General features: G+C 32.9%; 1 protein-coding gene across 7 annotated transcripts in view; it reads left to right on the plus strand.

The window, feature by feature from the left end:
- The window catches only part of PHF14 (PHD finger protein 14), a 172,416-nt gene that overhangs the window by 78,459 nt on the left and 75,225 nt on the right, over positions 1-18,732 (plus strand). The gene's annotated exons all lie outside the window — the stretch shown is intronic.

Below are 18,732 nucleotides of genomic sequence, written 5' to 3' on the forward strand. Positions count from 1 at the left end.
CTGATTATCCTTTGAATTTAGATGTAATTAAGAGTGATTATATTTTGCATACAGGGAATTAATTTTCTCTTGAGAAATTTACAATACTCTGTATTGTAAATGATGTATGAAAAGATTTCAATTCAGGTACTTTGCATGAAGATTACTATGTTTTCTTTCATTAAAATAAAATTCCTAGTGTTAGAACATTATAAAAGTTGAAGCTCATTGCAGTAGTGATAAGACAGATACTTTTTATTGACTGCACTTTACTAGGACTTCCTTACTGTTTATCAGAACAAATGTGTTAAATGCTTCTCTCTTACGATATAAAGAAAGATGAAAAGATGGCCTAGATTCTTTTTGTTCTTGTTTTTTGTTTTGTATTCTTGTTTTGTTTTGGTACTTTTTTTTAATCAGACATAACATAATCAGGAATATTGCTGGTATTTGCTAAGTGTCCAAAAACTGCTTATTTTTATCTATTTGCCTCTTTTTCTGAAATTAAAAAATTGCTCAAACCTTTCCTGGCTGGGTCAAAGTCGCTGTGGGTGGGTGAACAAAAGGTGAGTTATCTAAAGGGGATATTACCCTTTTAAAGGACTGCAACATAAAGAAACTTTTAGTATGTCAAGGGAATTTTGCTTGATTTCTTTTAAAAATTGCCTTTGTTAACACCTTGTTAAATTAACTCAGGTCCCCAAAATTAAATATTTTAGTAAGAATAAGTTGATTGACAGAAATTAATACAGTAATATGTCTTAAATAATTGCTTTTAATGTAGTTTATGATTAAAAGTATAATTTTTATGTTTTAATTTTTCAAGTAAAGGTATTATGCTTTAAAATTTATGAGTTTTTTTAAGAGTATCACTGAAGAAAATAAAGAAAGTGAAAGTTCCTTCGAAGAAATAGTGTTTCAACAAAATTAAAAATGTCTATCATATTTGGCTAGTGTATTTTGAAGTAGTTAATATAGAATGCTGAGAGAGTTTTTTTGAAGTTCTCGCTTAAATTTAGGGTAAAGCATTCCATTGTTAGCAGGTACACATGGATAATTTATATTTTAAAAAAATAATAAAAAGAAACCCCACGCATAAGTTGTAACATAATGGAGTACATTAGAAAACATAACAACAAAAGTAAAGGGAAAAAAAAATATATATATATATAAACTTTTTTTATAATGGACAGAAGTTTAGATTAAAGGGAATTACATTGGGGTTGAGGTAATGTCATACAGCATGATTAATTTGAAACCATAGGTAGAAACTTAAGAGAGCTATTTATCTTTTTTAAAGTTATTTGAAACTGCCTTCCCTCTTTTGTTTTTTAAGGTAGTGTGGATTGATGCAGACCTTTTTTGATGTAGAATCTATGTGTTTTTGCTTATTTATTTGGTCTTGTAATTGAAAGAAGAACTGAGCCTTTTATTTTAAACACCATAAGAGCATCTCTAATATATCATCTTTAATTGTCTTAAATATATGTATGGTCTTCCAAAATATTTTTAGTAATATTAGTCTTAGTTTCTGTTGTAAATTTTTCATAATTAATTATATTATTGTGACAGACCAGTGTCTTTGATTATATGTAAGCTTTCAGGAAGGTAGATACTTTTGTTACTATAGAAGTAGTGGATATTCAATGTCTTCTTCTTTAGTTTTACTTTTGTAAAAACATACTGTTATAGATTTTTCCAAAAACAGTTTTAAAGAGAGGTAGCTAAATGTTATATAATTATAAATGTTTTTGGAACAAAATAAACTGGATATAAAGTAATGGCATAATGTTTTATAGTTGTTCAGTGATTGTTCAGTTAAAAATATTTATATATAAATGGGCCCCTGGAAGTGCAGAGGTTTAAAATCTCAGCACTAATTAAGCTATTGTTGGTGTGAATACAATCCTTAGCTGGGGAGCTAACTCATATGAAACAGCAGACTTCTCCTTTCCCTCCTGCTGCTCTCCTCAGTAGTGTATTTTCAGTATATCCCCCCTGTTCTGCTCCTCACTCTTTCACTCTTTCTGGTGAATCCTCTCACACCCCCACACCTTTACCTACACCCCAGTTTTTGTATGCATGAAGAAATCTTAAATACACATACTCTTACATACACACATTCATTGAAGTAGATACTCTTACTCTTGCATTACCTTATTTCATGTAGAACTTCATATATTTAAAAAGTAAAGGTAGTCCTATAAAGTAATTATCTACCATTTCCCCAATATCATTTTTGCTTTATAGTTAGGACCAAGTTCCCCTCCTCAGTCCATACTTTTACAAATAAATTGTATCTTAAAATATGTAAACATTTTTTAACTTCAATTTTAAGATATTTGAAATTAGATTTTTTTCTCTGAATATTTTTCAGTGATTGGTCAGAGATATAACTTAAATCTTCTTGGGTCATAATTTAATTAATAGCCTTTTATTGAATATGCCTTGTTTATTCTCTCAAATTCCCTTGCACTAATGTAATGACCCACTAGACCTACTGCTTGGTAGCTTTGATTTTGATTTTGTAACCACACTTCTCTTTAGTTTTTGTTCCCTTTTTGCTATTTCCATGTTTAATGTTTGTTTACATTTTTTAAATATCATTGGGAAATTGTGCGATATTTATTAGTTAACTTTAATAGTAGGTTCCATTCATTACTTTGCCTCTAAGGTCTTCTCAGGTCCTTGGCAGTAGCATCACTGTCTCAGCTAATTTTTTTTTTTTTTTTTAAAGATTTATTTATTTGTGCATACAGTACTGGGGTATAGACCAGAAGCTCAGGGGCGGTGAGAGGCTTCACCAGAGACAGAGTGGTGTACAGAGCAGGCAGATCGACGAAGTACACTGCTGAGGGGAGCAGCGGGCGGGCCAGGAGAGGTCTGCCACGCCATGTGGTCACCTCCGGGGCAGGCGGGACTCGAACTCATGTGGAAGCGGCTTTAGATTCTCAGTGCTGTGCTTTAACCCGCTGCGCCACCAGGGAGGGCCCTCAGCTAATTTTTTTGTGCATCATTGTGCATTTTGTAAATAATTGCTGAGTGGTAGTAAATTCTTTCCTATATAACATAGTTTGGCAGTAAATAAGGGTTTCAGTTGGCAAATTTATAGTGATAATACTTATTCTTTACCTTTTAGGAAATGTGCATGTTGTTTTTTGTATATAATTTTTTCTAAATTATGTTGGACAAAAAATTTTTGAATTTGAAAATTATCAAGGTCTTAAATAAAAAGATATAGCATGCAGTATCTTATGGGTTTATTTATTTTATGCTATTTATTTGTTCCTTGACTCTGCCAGGCCATTTTAATTACTTTAAAAAATATTTGTTTGTTATTTATTTTTTGTGATGTTTTCCTTAATTGAGGTAACATTGGTTTACAACACTATACATGATTTAGGGGAATAGTTTATAATTCTTCAAATGAATATTACCACACCATGCCACCATCAGAACAGCTATAGTCTTTACTTCAAGCCCCTGAGTCTAGTCATACCTTTGTTCCTACCCCAGCCATTTTCCCTGCCCAGCAGCCTTAATTCTACAACCATTTTGCTAGGATTTATTTTGTTTTAGATTTGTCAGTTCCTTTGTTGTGATTTCCCCCCCTATATTTTTCACATTACCAGTGAAGTCATCTGGCATTTGTCTTTTTTCCTTCTGACTTAACTTGAGTTAGCATAACCCTATCCATTTGTGTCCATGTTGCTGCAAACGACAAATACATATCTTTTTTTAATAGTTGAATAATATTACATTGTCGGTATATATACCACATCTTTTTAATCCTCTATTCTGTAGCTATATTAAATAATAATAAAGACAAAGTAATCCAGGAGGATGTGTCCGAAGCTTTCCATACTTTATAATCTGAAGAAAATGTTGCTATTCTTTGAACAGGGCTCACATCAAAAAGGAAGGAAATTCTGGTATTCTAAGTCCAAATTGATGAAATATTGGGAATTATTTGCAACTTTATTTAGAGGAATAGAATTATGACACTTTGAAACTCTTATTTTCTTGAAATTTCAACTGTCCATATCATATTTACTTTTACTTAATTTTTATATTTATTTTATAAATTATTTAAAATAATATTATGGGGCCCTCCCTGGTGGTACAACGGGTTAGGATGCAGCACTGCAAGCTAGCCATACCTGCTTCAGTGTGAGTTCAATTCCCCAGTCCGAAGGTAATCCACATGGTGTGGCAGACTTCTCCTATCTCGCCAGTTGCTCCCCTCAGCAGTGTACTTTGTAGATCTACCTGTTCTGCTCTCCACTGTCTCTGGTGAAGCCTCCCACTGCCCCTGCACCTCTGGCTTGTACCCCAATTCTGTATGCATAACAAATCTTTATAAATAAATAAATAACCATTATGTTTAGTAACTGTTAGAGAAGCAGTTGCTTTTTAAGAAAATTTTAATATGATTGCCAGACAATACTACTTCTGTAAAGTAGTAATATTATAATTTCATAAAATTATAAGTCAGTTTCTGCCACTTTGGTGTTTAACTTACATCTTCATATCCCTATTTAGAGAAAATATTTATGAATTTGTATTTGTTTAGCAGATGATTTTTTGTATTTTTGAAAGGATTTTCATATGAATATGCAAAGAAGAAATTAAAAATTATCTCAAGACAAATGAAAAAGAGACCACAACCTACAGAACCTATGAGACACAGCTAAAGCAGAAATTTAAAAACTATCCAAATTGGAACCAGCAAAATGAAACATAACTATTTGCAGGTGACATACATTGAAAATTCTGAAATCTACTACAAAAATATTAGAAACAATAAATCCGTATAGGATACAGCAGGTTACAAACTCAATATATAGAAGTCTGTTGTATTCCTATGTGCACTTAATGAACTAGAAAAAAAAGAAATCAATAAAACAATCAACATTTATAATGTCATCAAAAAAAAAGTATCAGAGTAGACAAAGAAGGTGAAGAACTTATTTAATGAAATGTAGGATAGTATTAATGTAACATAGTATTAAAAAACAAAAAGAAGAAGAAACAAAGGAATGAAAAGATACTCTCTGCTAATGAATTGGAAGAATTATCATTACTAAAATGTCTATTTTACCCAAAGCAATATACAGATCCAGTGTAGTTTCAATCAAAGTTTTTGGGGCATTCTTTAAAGAAATAGAAAAAAGATTACTGAAATTAAAATGGAATCACAAAAGACCCTGAACAGTCAAAGCAATCCCTAGGTCCCTGAAAAAAAGAGGGATGGGATGGTAGTATTATGCTGCCAGACAACTATACTACACAGGTATAATAATCAAAGCAGGGTGGTATGGGGACAAAACTAGACACATAGGCCAACAGAATGGATTTGAAAGCCTAGAAATAAACCTGGAAATCTTATGGACAGTTGATCTGTAACAAGGAACCAAGAGTATACAGGGAAGAAACAAAAACTTCTTCAGTAAATGGTATTTGGGAAACTGGAATAGCCCCATGAAAAATATGGAAACTATACTACTTTCACACCAACACAAAAATCAACTCAAAATGTTTATAAAAAGTATTGATGTAAGACCTGAAACATAAACTATATAGAAAAAACAGACAGATCATTATAGAGGGTTCAGTGATGTCTATATGCCTTTGTTTCTAACAAGAGAAACAAAAGAAAATGTAATCTTGGATAAAAGTTTTTGAGTAGCAAAGGAAACTTATCACTAAAGTAAAAAGCTATCCCACTAAATGGGAGAATATATTTGCACACCATACATCTGATAGTGGACTCATATTCAAAGTTACAAATACCTCATAGAACTCAAGAAAAAGAAAACAGTCTAATAAAATAGGAGAACTAAAGAAGAAGCCATCTATATTAACACAAAAAAATGTTGTTCATTATTTACCATAAATAAAAATCAAAACCATGATGAGAGATCACTGTGAGAATGGCCTGCGTTAAAAAAATCAAAACAAGTGTTGGGGAGCATGTAAAGACAAAAGGAACTCTCATGTGCTGTGGTGGGAATATTACTTATGCAGTCCTAAGTAAAACAGTATGGCGGTTTCTCAGAATATTTAAAGCAGATACTTATGATCCAGCAATTTCACTCCTACTTACCTACTCAAAAATATAAAAACATAATTAGAAATGTTATATGCACACTTATGTTTATTGCAGCCCATTTTACAATAGCCAAACTATAGAAGCAACCTAAGTACTTAAAGACATAACAAATTAGGAAGATGTTAGTTATATACATACACACACACACACACACACACAAGAATACTACTCAGCTATCATAAAAAATGATCTTGACCTTTGCTACAATATGGACAAAAGTGGAAGAAATTTTGCTAATAAGCAATGTAAGTCAGAAGGACTAAGACAAATACCAGGTGGTATCACAATACCTAGAAATATGAATAAAGAAATGAGGCTACTAGAAGAGGAAGGAGAGTGGGGAGGGAGACACAGTAGACTATGGTGAGCACTGTGGGTGCCTTGCTGGTGGGCATAGATGGTAGTGTGCTGCAATGTATGCTGAATGTAAATGCTAAATATGTAAACCAATGTTACATCAATTACAAAAAATAAAGGAAACATCCCTGGGGAGTCACTTATAGCTTTGAAAATGTAATTTATAAGTGCTTTTGAAAATTTGGTCACCTACTTTAAAATGCAATACTTAATTGGGTAAACTAAGTACTAGAAGTAGAAGACTATCTGAAGATTATGTCCATATTTAACATATGAATACTGTTAGAATTTATGAGGTATAAGTTAGTGCAAACAGTGTTTAACAGACATTTAGAAAAATGAAACATTACAATATATACAATAAAACATTTAAAAATCAAGTTTAAAAAAATTGCAGAACTAAGTAGAAAAGTAATCATAATATATTTGTTTTGTTTTAAAATTAAAAGCTGTATTGTGTAAGCTACATAGAGCAACAATTCAGTTTTATAAGGTTTTAAATTCTGATGTAATGATATAGTAATGAAACAAGGGAGATGACATATACTGATGAAACAGTGTCATAGTAGTACAGTTTACATTGTAATTATAAATTGCCCTGTACAATAGTTCTTTTAACTTTCTGGTTTCAAAGCAATACATTTACCTGTTAACCTTATGGTTTTTAATAGACTTTTTTTTTTTTTTTGGTAATATATGCTACACATTATATATAACAGTTAACATAACTATTAAGTGAATAAATAGTTAAAATTTTACAAAAGCATATATTTGAATAACCGCCATTACTATTTAGATATAGAGCAGTTTAATCACTACCAAAATACTGTGTCATTTCTCAGCCCTCCTCAAAGTACTGACTTTCTTATTTTTTTCCACCCTGCATTAGTTTTACTTGTAGAATTTCATATAGGTGGTATGTTTAACGTTTTATGTCATGATTTTAGGGAATATTTGAGGGAATTCTGCTGTGGTTTTAATTTGTATTAACCTAACCTGATACAATGATGGTGAGCACATTTTCATGTGCTTACTAACTACTTATATTCTTCCTTAAGACCTGATTTCTTTACCCACTTAAAACACTGTGTGGCTAGTTTTTGATATATCTGAATGTAAACCCTTTGCAAATACAATTTTATAAACATATTTTCCTTGCCCATTGTTTGCCTGTTCATTTTCTTAATAGTGTCCTTTAAACAACAGAATTTTTACTAATTTTGATAGAAGCTCAATTTTGTTGCTTTTTCTTTTATAATTATTGTTTTTATTTCCTGTCTATTCTTTGTCTCAGTTTAGCTCATAAAGGATCACCTCTTTTGTTTTCTTGTAGAAGCTTTACAGCTTCAACTTTTATATTGACATTATTGAAAATGCTTGCTTTCTACATTGAGTTGCTTTGGTACTACTATATTGTTAGATGCCAACTGACTTATTTTTTAGGCAAAATTAAAACTTTATTATATTATATTATTAAATTTGGTACTTATGTGTGAAAAAACAAAAAGTACTACAAGTCTTGAATGACAAGAACAATTTCCTGATTACCCTTTTTCCTCTGAAATTTACCCCCTTTTGAAATCTTTTAACCTTTTGTTCTATTTCTACATCTTTAAAGAACATGCTCATTGTTAGTCCTTGAATTGAAAATGTTTTATGTTATCTATTCTGTGCTTCTTAAAGCAGATTTGACTTTAGTTTACAAACATACTGTCCTTAACTTCTCAGTTTACCAGTTTCTTACTGTATCAGTGGCTAGGTTTTCATCAGTGATTGAGTAAGCAGTTTTCATAGCTGAGCTACATGGTGTAGCTATTATACTTCCTTTCTTTTACAACTTTTCTTGGATTTGGAAATTGCTTTGAGTTTTGTTTAACTTAATGTGCAGCTAGTACTAATTCTTCTCAAAGGTTCCTATAGTTATCCAGTCTTCAGTACATTTATACATTCATAACTCTATAAGTTCTATTGCATTGTCCATTCTGCATTTTTCTGTCCTTTCACTCCACCTTGACTTTTGATCTTCAGGCCAGCCATAGCTTCCTCATCTCCGTCCATATCCATCTGACTTTTTGAATGTGGAACTACTTCTGGATTTTATATTTTACTCCATAAAGCCTAATATTTATTCTTATTGTACCAATTGTCTTGATTACTAATCCTTAATGGTAAGTTCTTCTGTTATTCTGGGTGCTTTACATTTTCATGTGTGTCAGAAAGTTTCTTTCCAAAAAAGAAATCCTGAGTAAGACAACTACAATAGCCCAGGCAGCAACAACAACCAAAAACTAGTTCAATTGAATGAACTCCATCAAGTTTTAAAATTGTTTAAGTTGTTAGTAGCAACAGATGTTGGCGAGGATGTGGAGAAAAAAGAACTCTTGCACTGCTGGTGGGAATGCAAACTAGTACAACCACTATGGAAAACTTTTAAACATGGAGCTTAAAAAAAAAAAAAAGACATCTGCACCCCCATGTTTATTGCTGCTTTATTTACAATTGGAAAGACATGCAAACAACCAAAATTCCCAAAAGTAGATGATTGGATTAAAAAGATATGGCACATATACACAATGGATTATTACTAAGCAAAAAAATAAATACATGCTTTTTGCAGCAATATGGATGGAGCTGGAAAAGACCATGCTTAGTGAAATAAGCCAGAAAGAAAAGGAAAAATACCAGATGATTTCACCCCCTGCAGGAGTATAAAGGATCAAGGGGAAAAAAATAATAATAATGAGCAACTATATACCAGAGACATTTTACAAGGGTGGAATGGGGAATGGGATCAAAAACGGTGGGGGGAAGGAAGAGCACTGGACTATGGTGATAGCATGTGGGTGATTTGGTGATGGGAAGCCCACAGGGATTACAATTGAGATGGAAAAGGCACAAAATGATGTAAAAAAATATATATTTAAAAATTGCTTAAGTCTCTGATCTAGATTTTACTTAAAATATTTTTTTATTTACTTATTTTTGTGTAGAAAAATTAGAATATAGGCCAGATTGTAAGAAGATTCACAAGAGACAAAGTGAGGAGCAGAACAGACAGATCTACTGAAATACACTGCTGAGGGGAGCAGTGGGCGAAACAGTGGTCTGCTATGCCATTTTTGAGTTAGCTCCCAGGCCAGGGATTGAGCTCAGGAACTCATGCCTGGACTGTCACGGTGATGGCACTGAGACTTAACTCCTGTGCCCCCAGAGAGGCCCCTAGATTTTACTTTTTTTTTTTTCTAAGTGATTTTGTTTTGCAACACTGTAAAAGGTAAAACAGGTTTATACCCCTTCAAAACCATCAAAGCGCTCATAATCCTTCAGCGCTCATAATCCTTCTCCATAACACCATTGTGCTACCTTCCCTCATTATTAGCCTTCACCAGCTTCTGCTTCTGATAGCTTCAGTTCTATAGTAGGATTTCCAGGGTTGGATTTGGTTTAGTTTTGTCTATTTGTTTTGTTTGTTGATATTCCACTTGAGTTATATTTTCTGGTATTTTTTTTTCTTCTGATTTAGAAATTAAAAACTTTTGTTTATTCTTGGATGCTAATCAATACAGTGAAAACCTGGGAGAAAATATTTGCAAATCATATATTTGATAAGTGATTGATATCAAGATTATATAAAGAATTACAGCTCATCATTAACAAACAAATTTAATTAAAAAATAAACAATGGATTTGAATAGATCTTTCCTCCAAGGAATATATGCACATTACTGACAAACCTGAAAAGTTGCTGAAAATTGCAAGTAATTAGGGAAATTAAAGTCAGTGCCACAATTCTGACCCATTAGAATGACTAGCATTACAAATTAGAGTGAAAATAACTGTTAATGCAGATGTAAAGAGATTTGAGCCTTGTACTGTGTTGATGGGAATGTAAAGTACTGCATCCCCAACTGAAAATAGTATGACAGTTCCTTAAGAAATTAAAAACAGATTTGATACAACAACTCCATTTCTGTGTATAAACCAAAAAGAACTGAAAATAAGGACTTGAGATTCTCCATTTTCATACTATTACTTTTGTTAATAGCCAAAGCGTGGAAGCTACATTGCTCTCTGTCAGTGGATATGAATAACGAAAGGGTGATACATACATTCCATTAAATGATATTCAGCCTTTAAAAAGGAAGGAAATTGTGACACATGCTATACCTAGAAAGCCATGCCAGTCACAAAGGAGAAGTGTATTGTTTCACAATAGGAACTGCTCATTTAATCAGATTCTTAGAGACACACAGGTTGGTTGTTCCCAAAGCAAAGGGACTTGGAAGTTAGTATTTAATGGGTACAGAATTTCAGCTTGGAAGGTGAAGTTCTGGAGATGGATAGTACTGATATTTGAACAATAGTATAAATATATGAATGCCTCAAAACTGTACACTTGAACTGGTTAAAATGGTTTTATGTTACATATATTTAACCACAACAAAAAAAAAATTACACAACTTACAGAGATCACTAACTGCTGAATACATAGAACAATTTGGGAAACACTTAACTTGTTAACATTACTGTTTTCTAATCCATGCACTTGATATATCTCCATTTATGCAGATATTCTTTACTCATATTTTTATAGTTTTCAGGATAGATCATTTATATCTATTCTTAAACAGATTCCTAAATACAATTTTTTTACTGTCACTGTATGGAAATTTTGAATATAATTTTAACAGTTTTGTCAAGAGTTGCCAGGTTTTGAGGTGCTCAACTAAGACCACAAGCCAAATTGATATTACTTATTGCAGTGGTAGAAACAAGATGCCACTAAATAGTACTTTTCTTTCCAATGCTACATGGGGACTTTTTTATGTATCTTTCCTGATTTATGAGTCTGTAGTATTCTTCGTGCTTGCTTTGATTGAGTTGGTACTACATAAACTCCCACTTCATGCTTGGAAATTGTCTATGTATTGTTCTTACTTTGTCCACTAGGTAAAGACAGGGTCTGAACTTTCCATTTATTTATGCAATGTCTAGTACATTATTGCACAGATAGTTAACTTATAATAAATGCTTGCTAAATTTTTTAATGATGAATTACTAGGTTTGTATACATTACAGCTCTATTGAACTAAAATAATTTGTATTTTCTTTGAGTGCAAGCATTTCTTTAAATATTTCTTGATTGAAGGTTTTTATCATAAATGAATATTGAATTGTATCAAATGCCTTCTCTGAATCTACTGCTGTAAGCTTGTGATTTTTTTTCTACTTATTATTTTGATTTTTCTGTGTCCTTAAAACTAAATCCCAATTGATCATGATATATCATCCTTTCAATGTATTATATGATTTGATTTGCTAAGATTTTTGAAGCTATGTGCATCAGAGAAATTGGTCTGTATTTCTTTTTGTGTGTGTGGTGTCTTTGTCAGACTTTGGTGACAGAGTTATATTGGCCTCAGAAAATGTTTTTGGAAGCTTTTCCTCTTTCTCTATTTTTTGGAAGCGTTTGAGTAGGACAGGTGTTAGTTCATTTTTAAAAGTTTGGTGGAAGTCTCTAGTGAATCCATCTGGGCCTGGATTTATATTCTTAGAAAACTTCTGGTTACTGTTTCAATTTATTTTCTTGTGATTTTTCTGTTTTGGTATAGTCTTGGAGTATTTACTGCCAGCTACACAATTTTTTGGTGTAGGTTAACCAGTTTTGTTTTGTTTTTTTAATTTAAAAATATTTTTAGCTATCAAAAGTAACATTTTTATATTTATATTTTTTTCATTGAGGCAACATTGGTTACAACACTACATATCCTTTAGAGGTATAGGATCACATCCTTCAGTGTGTGTTACCATACTGTGTCCAATACCAAAGCATACATAATTCTTCACCATAGTCTATTTTACCCTCTTCCCAAGAATGCTGCCCGCATTCTCCTCCCTCTTAGATAGCTTCCATTCTAAAGTCAGTTTTCTAGGATAACATTTTATATTAAATGAGGACTGGTATTAGTAATAGATCTGATCTTTATAGATACTGATCTGGGATACTTGTCTTTAATAATGTTTTTAGGTGAGATAACATTGGTTTACGATACCATCTATGATTCAGATGTCTTGCACCTCTTCAGGTATATGTTGCTACACCACACCCACAATTAAGTAGTCTTCTACCCTAGTCCACTGGGACCATCCTCCCTTCTTCACTCCCTGCACACATTGTAAGCTCTATTTGTCTAAATGATATAAGTGATATCTTCCTTGTAATCATATTATATAAAACACATGTGAAAATAGCAATTAAAACTATATAAAACATGGCCCTCCCTGGTGGCACAGCGGGTTAAAGCACAGCATCGAGAATCTAAAGCCACTTCTGCATGAGTTCGATTCCCGCCTGCCCCGGAGGTGACCACATGGCGTGGCAGACTTCTCCTGACCCGCCCGCTGCTCCCCTCAGCAGTGTACTTCGCCAATCTGCCTGTTCTGCTCCCCACTCTGTCTATGGTGAATCCTATCACCCTCCACATCTCTGGCCTGTACCCCAATTCTGTATGAATAAAAAAATAAATCTTAAAAAAAAACTATATAAAACATTAAGTATTCAGAGAAAATGTATAAATACATATAAAGTGGGTTCTGACTTTTTTCCTGCTTTAACCCTAAAACTTAGATTAGATTAAATTAATGCATTGAAGTTTTTGAGGAAATGTGTCCTGTGGGTTTTTTTTTTTTTTGTCAATATTACATATTTAACAGATAATTTCAAGCAACATGAATATTGGAGTATATGGACTTCATATGGTTGCATTGTATTTTTGTATGCACTTATTTATGGTGTTTACATTGTGTGTATATATATATAGTAAAATTATATGCATATTAAAAATATAAGTATTTACAATTGATGTATATTAAAATATATACATATTATTCACCCTATAATACATACATTTAATTCTATATACATGCCAGTAGCTGTGATGCTGTCTATACTTCTACATTTTGGTCATTAGAATTTTAATTATTATCTATTTAGAAGTGCTTTTGTAGTCCTCTGTCCTATTTTGAAGAACAAGATAAATTATTATAATTGTATATTGAAGAAATCTCTGAATATGTAGACAAAATGATGTGACTATTTTAGAAATGAGTTTTGTACTTAACATATATTAACCAAATATAATTACATTGTGCTTTAGTTAACACTATAGCATTTGTACAGAAATACTTACATTTTATGATTAAGGAGAAAGAAGCCATCAGAACTCATTTTTCCACCCCATTTTGCCTTTTACACTATTCTGTAATTGTGCAGTGTCACTAATACATCCAAGATACATCTACTTTATACTGTTAACAATAAGGAAGTTAATTAGAAAAAAATAGGATAATTTCCTGCTAATTAAGAGAGTATTTTTTTTACATTTGTTGCATATATAATAAATTTATCTTAGTATTCCCAAAAAATGAACTGTAATAAAGTGAAAATCTAAGTAACTAATCAGGAAAAATAATGCACAGAGTTAAAATTAAGAATTGTAATTTTTATATCAAAAATAATGAACAACCATATACCAGAGACATTTTGTGGGGGTGGAGTGGGGAATGGGATCAAAAATGGTGGGGGGGGGAATGCACGAGACTATGGTGGTGGCACACGGGTGATTTGGTGATGGGAAATCCACGGGGATTACAATCGAGGTGAAAAAAAAATGTGCAAAATGATGTAAAAATAAACTTTTGGAAAAAGAAAAAAAAACTGTAATTTTTAGCTAAAATTCTGTAGTCAAGGGCATGTCATCATGAGGAATTCAGGAAACTCCTCTGGGAACCAATTATTTCTTTTATAAAATGAGCAGTATATTCGATTGATTTGAAATTTTAATTCTCACATTCTATGATTTTATAATAACATAGGCATGCAGAAAATAAATTTGAAAGTTGATGTTCTGATATAATGAATTCTAAATAATTTACACCATAAAAATCTCCTACCAACAGTATTATGTGTTATTATTTATCCCCTATTTTATGCTTTATAGGCCATACTCTACTGAAATATATGTCAGCTGGTTTTTGTTTTTTACTGATTGACACAGATTTGTGAAAAATGGTTTATAGTAGAAAATGTTTTCTTTTAATCTGAAAAGTTTTCTTTTTAATTCTATGAAAAATTTATACATTGAGCTTTTAGATAAGCTAAGATACATGTGTGGATAAAATAGCATGTTATTTAAGTATTTATAGTGCTTGTATTTACTTTTGTGTTACAATTCCTAATTTTTTATATATATATGCATGTTTGATATACTTTGTTTTCAATTAAATCACAAAGAATTATTCCTTTAATTCTTAATTAATTTTCATTCTTTCTGAAGCTGTTTAAAGGACAGTTGCATTTATATTAAATTGAGTGAATTAAGATTATAAATTTCTGAATTAGCTGTCCCTTTTACAACATACTTAATAGAATACAAACCTAATACAGTGCTATATAGGTAGCAGTCCTCCCACTTAGAATTTTTCCTAATTCTGGTACATGGCTGAGCCTCGTATATTATTAAGAAAATACACACCGGCCCTCCCTGGTGACACAGTGGGTAAGGACACAGCACTGCAAGATAGCTTTCGTGTGAGTTCGATCCCTGGCCCCTGAGGTGATCCACATGGCGTGGATGTGCCTGCTGCTTCCCATCAGCAGTGTACTTCATCTATCAGCCTGATCTGCTCCACACTCTGTCTCTGGTGAATCCTCTCACTGCCCCTGCACCTCTGCCTTGTACCCCATTTCTGTATGCATAAACAAATAAATATTTAAAAAGAAAATACGCACCAAGAATTCACTTGACACTGTGAGATATCTTGGTAGCGGACTTTTACTGTTGCACGTAAATACTGCAATTACTCTAAATTGCAGAGTCACTTTCAGCCAAATAACCACTAAAGTCACTGCACTGTGGTTTCCTGAAAATGCCATAATCCTTCAACTGCCACATTTAACCAAGAGAGAAACCACCATCAGTGTCTTCATAGTTATGTAGAAGAATGAGCCATGAACCAAATAAAAGATGTTCTGGAAGAACAGTAACCTTTCCCTTGATAATGTGCATTTTCCATTACATTTTTGACACAAAATGCTGCAAAATGATTTAATGGTGGCATTTCGTTTTGCTGACTCTCTCTCTCTCTCTTTTTTTTTTTCATTAAAAAGAAACCAGTTAAGCTAGGAATATAGGGGAAGAGTGACCAAGCACTGAATTCTATTATTAGAATGCCTTTTTTTTTAAGATAAACAAAAATATTTTAGTAGCATGTACATTGCACATTAACTGTTATATGCAGAACCATTTAGTTCTGTTATACCTTCCACTGATGTTATTTGTTCTTTAAAGTTCATTTACATTAATATTTTTCTCCATTGTTGTCATGTTCTTTTTTTCTTTTTAGTAACCATTGATCATAAATGACATATTAATAAGTGTCAGGAGAGCTTTGTTAGTTACAGAATCTTACATGTTCCATATTAGTACAAGCAATGGCCTACTTTTTACTGTTATTTCGGATATATATCAGTCTAATTGGTCTTAAAATGAAACAATGTATGAATAGACTCAGCATTTTAAAAGATCAATATCTCAAGTTTAAGAGGATACATTTCATTTGGGAATGAAGTTACAAGTTGTCCCATATAAAATTAGTTTTTTCCATAACTTATTTCTTAGTTTCTGTTTTTTTTATTTTTATTTATTTTTTTTATTTAAAATTTATTTTATTTATGCATACAGAACTGGGGTACAGGCCAGAGGTACAAGGGGTGAGAGGATTTACCAGAGATAGAGTGGGGAGCAGAACAGTCAGATAAACTGAAATATACTCCTGAGGGGAGTAGTGGGTATGTTGGGAGAGATCTGCCACACCAAGTGGGTCACACCCCTGGCCGGGGATCAAATTTGTGTTTCAGTGGTTTTGATAGCTTTCTAGTGCTTTATTTTAACCTGTTGCGCCATCAGGGAAAGCCCTGTTTTTTTTATTTTTAAATGCATCTGATAGTGCTAATCATTGTTTTGATTCCTGCCTACTTCCCAGAGTTATAGAAAATTTGATAAAAAGTATAATTTCAATTTGTGGACTTGAAAATTTAATTTGTAATTTCCTAGTGAGTATTGTCATTAGTTTCTTTGTACCTAACTGACTTTTTCAAGAAAAATCTTTATTGCTCTTTATAAACTCAAGGATAGATTAGTTTTAGTTCCTAGCAGATATTAACTCTGCTGCTTTTTTCCTAAATGCTTCAAAATGGAAGCTATTTACAGTGAATTCACCAATTATTTTTCTTTAATTCCTTGCAAATAGCTGTTTAAGTACTATGTAGTATGGATTTATGTCCCCATGTTTTCATCTACAACTGACTTAACATTTTTTTTTTTTCTGGCATAAGGTTTGCTCTATTGCATAAAAATATTAGAGGATCATAAAGCACAGGCTTGGATTTTGAGTCTAGAGGAAATAGCTAAAAAATTGGGGTTTATACTTTTACTCATATACCTCATTTAGTAATTATTATGACCTGTTCTAAGTATATTAATGCTACAACAGTGACGGAGATATTGTTAAGAGACTGTGTTAGATGATTATGATTTGGTCAAAGATGATAGAAGGAAAGTTAAAAGATCTTTAAAGAAATTTATCACTCCTATTTTGGAAAACAAGATAAACACATGGAAAGTTATGTATCTTGGTAGTAGAAAATTGAAATATTGTAAATAGAATGGAGAGTAATTTAACAGTAAGAATCAAAAGCATAATTATATAATTTGTAAAGTAAATAGCACTTTTTTTTTTTTTAAGATTTATTTATTTGTACATGCAGAACTGGGGTACAGGCCAGAGGCTCAGGGGCGGTGAGAGGCTTCACCAGAGGCAGAGTTGGGAGCAGAACAGGCAGATCAATGAAGTACACTGCTGAGGGGAGCAGCGGGCGGGTCAGGAGAGGTCTGCCACGCCATGTGGTCACCTCCGGGGCAGGCGGGAATCGAACTCATGCGGAAGCAGCTTTAGATTCTCAGTGCAGTGCTTTAACCGGCTGCGCCACCAGGGAGGTCCCGTAAATAGCACTTTTAAGAATCATTCCAGGCTAGTATTCAAGTGTTAGCACAATTTTTATGAAAATGTTTTTCATGATGTTCGTTATAATAGTGAGTAATATTTGGAAAGAACATAAATGCCTACATTAGGGCAATTGTTAAATGAATTATGGCACACCAAAATTTTCCTTTCTCTACCACTTATTTAGTCATTTTAAAAGAATATTTAATGTGGAAAAAGTTTCCTGTAAGTTTAAGTTAAAAATAATACATTTTGGGGGTCTCCCTGGTAGCATAGTGATTAAGTATCAGCACTACCAGCTAACACAATTGCCGGCTGAGTTCCATCCCCACCCAGGGCCAGCAGACATCTGTCTCCCCCACCATTTCCTTATCAGTATATATGTAAATATGCCTCTTCTGCTCCCCATTCTGTCTCGGGCGAGTCCTCTCACTCACCTCACTTCTGGCCTACACCCAAGTTCTATGTATAAATGACTAAATAAATCTTTTTTTAAAAAATGCTACATTTTGTTTAGTATATCTTAATTTTTAAAAATTCATTTATTTATGCATACAGAACTAGGGTACCAGCCAGAGGTGATGGGCAATGAGAGGATTTGCCACAAGCAGAGTGGGGAGCAGAACAGGCGTACTGGCAAAGTATACTGCTGAGGGGAGCAGTGGGCGGGCTAGGAGATGTCTGCTGCACCGTGGGGATCACCTCTGGGGTGAGGAACAAACTTATGCTGAAGTGGCTTTAGCTTAGTGCTGTGCTTTAACCTGCTGCACCACCAGAGAGGGCCCTGATCTTAATTTTTTAAAGGACATTTTTTACTTTCAAAGTTGTTCTGATATTTATAGTGTTTTCATAGTGAATAAATATTTTTTTAAGGTTTATTTTTATTTATTTATCCTTATAAGAACTGGGGTAAAGGTTAAAAGTGCAGGGGTTGAGAGGATTCAGAGAGACAGAGTGGGGAGCAGAGCAGGTGGAACTACTGAAATACACTGCTGAGGGGAGCAGTGGGCAAGACAAGAGAGGTCTGTTGTGCCAACTGTGGGTCAGCTTCCTGGCTGAGGATCAAACTAGCTCAGTGCAGCAATAGCATGATAACACTGAGACTTAATCCCTGCACCACTAAGGAGACCTGTGAATAAATCTTTTATAACCAAAAAAAATAATATGAAAGGTAATTTAAAATTCTGATAGGAGATTGAATATTAGATAAGAGGGCAAAT

Source organism: Condylura cristata, unplaced genomic scaffold (assembly GCF_000260355.1).
Source record: "Condylura cristata isolate star-nosed mole 26May11 unplaced genomic scaffold, ConCri1.0 scaffold00005, whole genome shotgun sequence".
Taxonomy (NCBI): Eukaryota; Metazoa; Chordata; class Mammalia; order Eulipotyphla; family Talpidae; genus Condylura; species Condylura cristata.